Source organism: Morone saxatilis, unplaced genomic scaffold, assembly GCF_004916995.1.
Source record: "Morone saxatilis isolate NCDOM2014 unplaced genomic scaffold, NCSU_SB_2.0 Contig2, whole genome shotgun sequence".
Taxonomy (NCBI): domain Eukaryota; kingdom Metazoa; phylum Chordata; class Actinopteri; family Moronidae; genus Morone; species Morone saxatilis.
The window spans coordinates 5,037,869-5,046,381 of record NW_023339762.1 but is presented as its reverse complement, the minus strand read 5'-3'; positions in this window follow the sequence as shown (position 1 = coordinate 5,046,381).

The window sequence follows — 8,513 nt, the reverse complement described above, 5'->3', positions numbered from 1 at the left end:
GCCAAAATCAAACGTTTTGCATGCAATAAAACAAATCAAAACAGAATAACCACGCCACGCTATAATCCAAACAAACTCAAGAAACTCAAAACAGACCGTTGACGAAGGCAGTAAGAGTGAGCACCAATCAGCTACGATACGGGTGGCGGGGCGGCAGCTAGGGGAAAACCTCGTTCCTCGGACGGCGTCGGGGTGGTGAATGTTTCAGGGAGCGGCCGGGGTTAGGCGTACTTATCACTCACGCGGAACAAGGAGAGGACACCTGGGGTAAGAGCCACATTGTCCCTTCACATTCACACAATAGGAGGCACACTTTGCCATACAACGCCAGGGCACGGGACACGCACAAGCAGATACTTTGTCTCGTATTGGTATGATCGCCTGATCTCTTAAATTTCTAAGTCATATGTCTTTTGCCACCCCAGATTAGCAGCACGACGCGGCTATACAGGATAGCACCATGTCACCGAACAGCATAGGCTGACCCCGGATAACTACGAATATACACATAGCCAAGACTACAGCGCTACCCCCATGACAGGAACGTGGCCCCCTCCAATTCAGAGGATAGCTACAGTACGGGCTCGTAAATCAAACATGCATAACCAAAAGACTGTTCTTCTAATGGTTTTTATCCTGGAGTCTATACCGATTTACCAGACGGTAAAGCAAGGACTGCAGCACCTCTGTCTGTTCCAAGGATGTTTCTAGGTCTTTCGGCCTAGTATTTAGTCCACTGCCTGTGAACTGTGTGAGTCGCTCCAAGGTTGCGTTCACAGAGGCCTGGTTAAGAGGGATGTACGGAGGCGAGGACAGAAGGATGGTAGGAGGGCAGGACAGAGGATGTAGGAGGCAGGGACCAGAGGATGTGGAGGCAGGAGCAGGAGATGTAGTGAGCAGGACAAGGATGGGTAGGAGCGAGGACATACAGAGGATGTAGGAGGCAGGACACAGAAGGCCTCAGCATGGTGGACCTGTAGCATCAACAATGAAACACAAGAGAAATCACACTGATGAAACAAGTTGAGACACATAGCCTTTCCTTATCCATATTGCTAATTAACATGAACAGGACAGAGTTGTATGACATTCTCACCTGGAGTTCAGGCAGCTGGTCACAGGCTGGGTAGAGGCTGGTTGAGGCTAGTTGGAGGCTGGGTAGAGGCTGATAGAGAATCTGATGGTAGAAGGGAGGTCTGGCCTCTTGGGACTGGCACACAGTCTATTTGCGATACTTCAGCCCTTTCCTTTCCTGCTTCCAAGAGTTTCTTGTTTGCAAGGAATTTATTGTATATCTCTGTGCACTGGTCTGTGAAATTGATGCAAATCTGCAGCTCTGCCTTGACACTGTCCACTTCCAGTCGATTTCTCTCATTTCTCCAGGCTGTAGTCATCATTGACGCTCTGTATGTGCATTGCTACATGGGATGGAGAAGATGTAGGCACTGACCTTCCTCAGATTCTCAAGTGGGACATCTGCTCTGGAAAATAATCTCAGATACCGCTCCTCACTGTGGCAACCTTCCATTTCTGGAGAACTGAGTGCAGCTTCCACCACGCCATATTCCTCATAGAGTTCATCTATATCAATGTCTTTCAGATTGCAGGCCTGGACAGCATCAGAGTATTCCTCAAAAGACACAGTACTGGTCAGGCTAAGCTTTGACACTTTACTATGAAAGCTGTTCTCAGAGAAGTCATATCTTTCACTCACATATTTCTTGGCTCTTTCAAAGAATGCAAGGAAATCAGCCTTACACTTCCCAGCCTGATGAGGAGTCAGTTGCTTCAGTTTGTTGTTCATAGCAAAGCCAAAGAAGTTATCCTTAAGCCTTCTCTCCAGTTTTCCTTTCAGTTCAGTCATTACCAAAAACACAGAGGAGATGCTGAATGATTTGGCCTCAAGTGATTCAATGCAGTCTGAAACCACTTTAAGAATGTGACTGAGAAAAAGAAAATAAACCTCGGCAACTTCAGTCCCTTCCTTTCTGAAGAATTTCCACAAAACCTTGGGGCATTCCTCTTCACCCAGACTCTTGAAGTAGCTGGTCAGGGCTGTCCAGTATTTCAGGATTCTGTCCAGAGATGGCAGGAGACTCAACCATCTTGTGACAACGTGCCGCAGCAGATTGCATTCCTCTACTTCAACGAACTTGGAAAACTCCTTCAGCTGTGCCGTTCTGCTAGCAGAGATGCTAAAATGGTGGTATACTTTCAGCACCACATTTTCAACGTCAACATCCAAGCTGCCTGCAGCATATCTTGTGGCATTGTGTAGGATATGGGCTAAACAGCCACAAGCACATCTTTTTGAGCCAGTTTCAGTTTCTGATAAACGCTGTTGTGTTTTCAGTAGTTAACACTGGCATTGTCTGCTGCATATGCAGACATCTTTCCCAAATCTAGGAATGGCATTTTAAGTTTATCCAGCAGCTGATTTGTTATAGCTTCCGACGATTCATTGCGGTAAAAATCCAACAGCGCATGTTTGCCCTCTTCAAAGTGGAAATATCTCAGTACAATAGGGAAACACTTGGTTGTACCTTTGTTTGATGCATCCGTTGCCACTGAGTAGTGCAGATCATTCTTTAATGTTACTTAGTCCACGTGTGTCTGGACAGAGTAAGGCGCCAAGACATTTTCACACAAAGCTTTAGCTTTTGTTTTACCACAGGTCACTCCTTTTGCTATTGCGGAGTTGTTGTAGATCTCTCGGTCCACTTTTGTTCCACAGTCTACACTCCTGTATGACTGGTGGTGTTAGTAAGTTCTGCAGCAGCGATTTTGTCATCCTGAGGTGATAAACGGTGAAAAAATGAACTAAGAGAAGAGGCACCTGCTGCACTCTGATTGTTAGCTCAATGCTTGTCAGTGCTAGCATGTCTGTTGATAGCTGCTTTCCGTTTGCTGCTGACATCGATGTCGCTTCGGCACAATGTACAAAGAAAATGAAACTCATCCTTTCTACTTCTTGTCACAAACCCGTGTTCTTTTGTCCATTCCTGGTTAAAGGTCTTTCGCTTCTGCATTTTCAGAATTTCAGTCCAACAACTGACTTTAGCTAACGTTATGTTCTCTGTCGCTGAGAGTTTGATTGACAGCCTGGTGGTAGCAACTGCGCATGAGCAGTGTTGTGGCGAATCAACACATGGCTCATTTGAATATTAAAATTAGCCATGTGTTGATGGGTCAGGACACGAAAATGTAACCAATGAAATTACTTATTTTTACACAGCTTTTTTGACAATAAGTATTAAACTAAAAAGGTAATGTGTCAAAAGGCGGACCTTTTTTTGTTATTTTTCTCAAAAGGAGGACAAATGAGTGTCCGGCTTAAGGCTGTCTGTATTCTCATGTCCATACTCTCGGCTGCTGCAGTTTTCCCGCGGTTAGACCAGCCCAAGCCGGCCTCTGTAGCCATCCCCAATGCCATCGCTCTCACCCACTCATGTCCTTGTCAGATCCCTCCTCCCGCTTGATTTTTAAAGGTTCCCGTGCCAACATGTTGTTCACCCGCAGAGACAGTTAGCACGTCGTCAACCAGCTAGCGAGCGGCGTGGTTGGTGAAATCCGGTCACTTCTGAAACCAAATGTAGCGACCCGGAATAATGGGCTACGAAGCACAAACTGGTTTAGCTGGTCTTTATTCTTCAGCTTCAGCCAACGCCAACACAATAAAACAGTCATATAGCGCTATCAACATTAGCCTTTGTAACATCTCTCCCCATACACACACACCGGAACAACCACAACAACACACCCCCACAGGTCCTCCGCCAATCCCAGGTGGCTATCTTACACCCATCATTGCTGTCACGTTAATCACCAGCCAGTCTTACTTGGTATTAACGCAGTCTTTATTTGGTTAGCTTCGCTTAGCTTAACAGCCGTACCTGAGCACATGTCTCCACATAACGTTATTCATTCTTCCCCAGTCTCACCTCAGTGACGTCACACATGCGTCCACTCTAGTGTGTTAGATTCAAGTACCTCACTACAATTGCCATGGCAACTGCCATGACTGACATGCTTCACAGCCTCTGACAACGCCACCCCTCAGCAAACCCATACACTTAGTACAACTTAACTGAATACAATCCAAACAACCACAGTATATACACGGTCCGTTACAATACTTTCACTTAGAGGCATTGAGAGCAATATTATAAATATTTGCCTATGTGGTGTCTCCTAAGACAACTTTACCTTGCTGATAATAAAATCCATTGAGCTCATGCTAGCTACTTATTCTATTCTTTGAACAATAGCTAGCTAGCTGCAGAGACATAACATAAGGAGGGTATAAGAGACTCTAGTTAGAGGTTTGTCTGATCTGCTCCACTTCTGTTTGTCAAACATTTGTTTACTGCATCCACCAAGCTCCCAAAGCCAGTAAGAATTGATTGAGTTTTCTGTGTGTGACACAGAAACCTGTTTTACTGCTGACCATTCAGTTCACTTCCCCCTTCTCCTCTGTCAGTTTCCTGTCATCTGTCATGTTGGGTTTTTTCTTTTTAGATGAATGGGTTGAGCTGGATCGTGCAGGTGCAGGTTTGGGGAGTGATGAATGTTATACCTGGCGACTCAGGATCAATTCCCAACACAGGGCAGAAATGATTGAACTGTTGTGAGATCCTTAACCAATTAAATACTGACTCAGGTCAAGTGTCCCCACAGTGAACCAACACCTACCTCTTGTGGGCTTTCAATGTTGGTTCTTCTTTCAACCACAATCATTCTATAACCTTGGCGGCGAGGAAGTTCGCCTAACCTTAACAAAGTAACCCAAAACATGATATTTCCCTAAACCGAACCGAGTGATGCTGACAAAATAATGTTGTCCTGTCAAAAGAGTTGCCAGAATGAACAACACGTACAGTATATGTGTCATTCAGAAGGGCCACAGCAACACAACAGCCAGCTCACATGGACACATCATACATAATCTGGTGCATTCGGACGCTCCTTGGATGGTCCCATTTCTCGAGTAGGGAAGTTTTCCTTCCGACTTTGGTGTGTTCATGACCTGACCGGTGATGTGAAAAAAAATGGATGCTACAAAGAAGATGTGTTTTTCATTGCTCAGAGCCTTTAAACAACACTTATATATATATAATCGCTGTTTCCACTAAAATATTGCTTTGCAGAATTATTATCCAGTAAAGATGATGATGGACAAATGAATAGGTGGCGCTTCCAACTTGTTCTTTACCGTTTTTTAGATCAGGATTGAATTATTGATTACCTAACAAATAATATACCCAAAATGTGTTTGAAGTACTTCACAAATGTCATCAATAGCCTGAAATACATACAGTTTGTCTTTTGGCCACCAGGGGGAGACCCTGTGATTCCACGTTCCTCTGTCTCAAATGTGAGATTCGGTTGTAAACGAGGCATGAATTCCTCCCAAACAGAGCAATTTTTCAAAGCAGTGTTGGCTTTTTCTGAATAAACCTTCTCAATGATCCAAAAGGACCCATTTGCTGGTGACTCCGGACACAACAGAGCCACCTGACAGAGCCCCCGGCCAGCAGAAATTCACCTCAATGCCTTCAGAAAGCTGCTTTATGTGTGTCCTGCCGGCTACTAAGGGAGGAGAGAGGAGAAAGGCCTTAAAGAAAAAGAGTCTGCAAAGTGCAAACTCCGAGCTGTAACTGAGAGTTTCCTAGCAACATGCTCTGCAAGATGAAACTGAGAGATTTGCCGACCGCTCTGGATCTGCTTTTTTTATTCAGCGCTGTTGTATTGTCTTTTCACTAAAGACACAAAGTTTGGTTTTATTCGGTAAATACTTGTTTTTTATTGCCCCTTTAAGTGTTCATAATCCCCCGAAACTCACATCCAACCACACACACAAATTTCTCCCTCAATGAATTTCCAACAGCAGCATTTGGAAAGGCATTTGCATGTGTTGTTTTTTCACTGTAATCTCTCTCATTGCCTCAGACCTGTTGAATCTTAAACCTCACATTCTCCCCTACCAAGAAAAAAAAAAAAACAAGACAAAAGCATGAATGCATAATTAATATAGTGAAGCTGCATTTTTAATTGTTACTGGTCTTCAAAGTTGCCCAGCGGCATTGTCTCTCGGTTCAGGCCGGCTGCTTCCGATGGCAGAGCTTCATTCAGGTCCTTTTAGGGCTCGAGCGCTGCAGAAGCACCGGCAGACAACGGCTCCAAGCTCGCCTCTTTTCTCAGGGTGTCTGCCCGCACAATGGACTTCCTTAGCCTGCACACAAAAGAGGCTGGCGCATGAAAAAAACATCCAAATTCAATGGCATTCCTCTCCACAATGCACTCCGAGAATATGTGCTTGTCCCTCGCCTTCTCCCTCTCTTCTCTTTCAGCACTGGGTGATATATTAGGATGATGTGTGACCATCAGGAAGTGATATATTCCTGCATCAAAATGAAACAAATTGTGTAAAATTGAGAATGGAGACTTGAAAGAAGACTAAGAGTCCACAGCCATGCTAGCAACTCCATCAGGCCGTACTTAGGGACAGCAAAGATTTCAGCTAAGTGGTAATATCAGCATACCAACATGATATTCAGCAGGTGTAATGTACCTTAGCATAGCATGTTAGCGTACTGACATTTCTTACTTGCCACTGAACACAGTACAGCTAAGGCTGATGGGAATGTGAGTAGTTCTGTTGGACAAATTAGAAATGTTGCCCTGATGATGGCACTAGATGAAAAAGTAAGGGATCATCAAACACTACAGTTTGTCCTGAGGGACACCAGATGTCCGGGCAATCCACCCAATAATTGCTGAGACATTTCATTGAACACCTCATGGTGGCTTAGAGGAAATATCAAGGGATCAACCACATCAGTAGAAAACATTGTCTGAGAACCATGAATGTATATTTATGGCAAATCATCCAGTGTTAAAATATATTTAGGTCTACTCAACTGATCAACAGACAGACTGACCGACATTTCTAGTCATTATGTTAACACTAATACTAAGTCTTAAAGGTACAGGAAGCTCAAAATAGTGAATTTGTATTTTGATAAGTGTTGATTATGTTTGTTTTTTGTTTGTCTAGCTCTCAAAAATGTCATCAAATGTTGCTAATTGTATCTATACCCCCAATCGACGCTAAGTGACTCACTTGAGGCAATGTATCAGACTTCATACACTGGAGACACAAAAGACTTTTAACAATGTTTCTCACATATATGCAATGGCACTCCCCAGCACCTTTGATGTATTAAATTAGTGGAGCTTGTCTTAAAATTGAATGTTACCTTGAGGGGACCTCAGGTGGAAGTGGGTCCCCACAGGTTATTGTTCTCACATTGTTATGGCTCCATCAACGCACACTGCCACACAGTTGATGGTCAGATGGTGTGACATTAGCTCCCCTATCACATCCTCTGTGTGTAGAGTTGCAGTGGGTGAGGAGGGGTTAGCTGGGAGTTGGTGGGGTTTGGGGGGGGGTTACTCCACCATTGTCGGGCGCACATTGAGCACCGTTGGCACGCTGGCCAGCAGCTTACCATCCCGAGGCTGCTGGGAGTCACAAAGGGCCACGGCGGAGGGAGAGTCGAGCTGGGTGAACGTCACCAACACCCGCAGCCTAATCCTCCTGCCCTGTACATCTGCGCTGGGCCGGTTTCAAAAGCCAGACCCCCCCTTTTTGCTCTAAAATCCCCCCTCCTCTTCATCATGCACCACCTCTTTTCTTTTCTCTCACTGTTATTCTGCAGCAAGAGAAAGGACAGGCTTTTGTAGTGGCCCATAGTGTCACACAGACACAAGACCTGAGGCTGCCAGTCGTCAAATGGAAGCTCTCTCTGGGCTTTTCACAGTGCTCACTTTGCTCATGTCGACTTGGGGAATGAGGGGAAACTCTTATTTTAGCACGTGAAAAGGCTCCAGACGGGGACATGAAGGCCTGCTCTTCACATCGGACACAATTGACTTTGAAAGCCAGCGTTTCTCTGAGAGTAGTAGGGAGTGTTTGCCGAGATGTTGGCATCATGTTTTAATTGAATTTGACTGTCAGCAGGTCTCAAAGGGGCCCAAACAAGCTTATTATGAAAACGCTCTTCTGGGATCCTGCTGAAGCAAACCAGGGACAAACATGAAAAAGAAAAGGTCAAATGGATTTCACACGCTGCTCCCTTCATTCAAACTTTTAGGCAAATAAATAAACAATAAACAAATAATTATTATAACTATAACGTCCTTTCTATTGCATTCGATTAGCCTATGACTGTTGTCTTGAGGAATTACGACTTTATTAGGACTTTATTCTAAAAATCTTTTATACAAACAAAGGCCCTAATACATTGTAGAGATTGGCAATTCTGAGCATTTTCAAGCCATAAGCCACCTACCAAAAGGTGTCTGGTAGTGACACCTTTCATTTGATATTCTGTTATTGTAAAATATTGATTATAGCCTCGTAGTAAGTAGAGAAGGACACGCTTGAAAGTTTTTGAACCGCAGAGCAGAGCAGATGTTGCCTAAGGTGCAAGTTCAAGTCCTATCTGGGA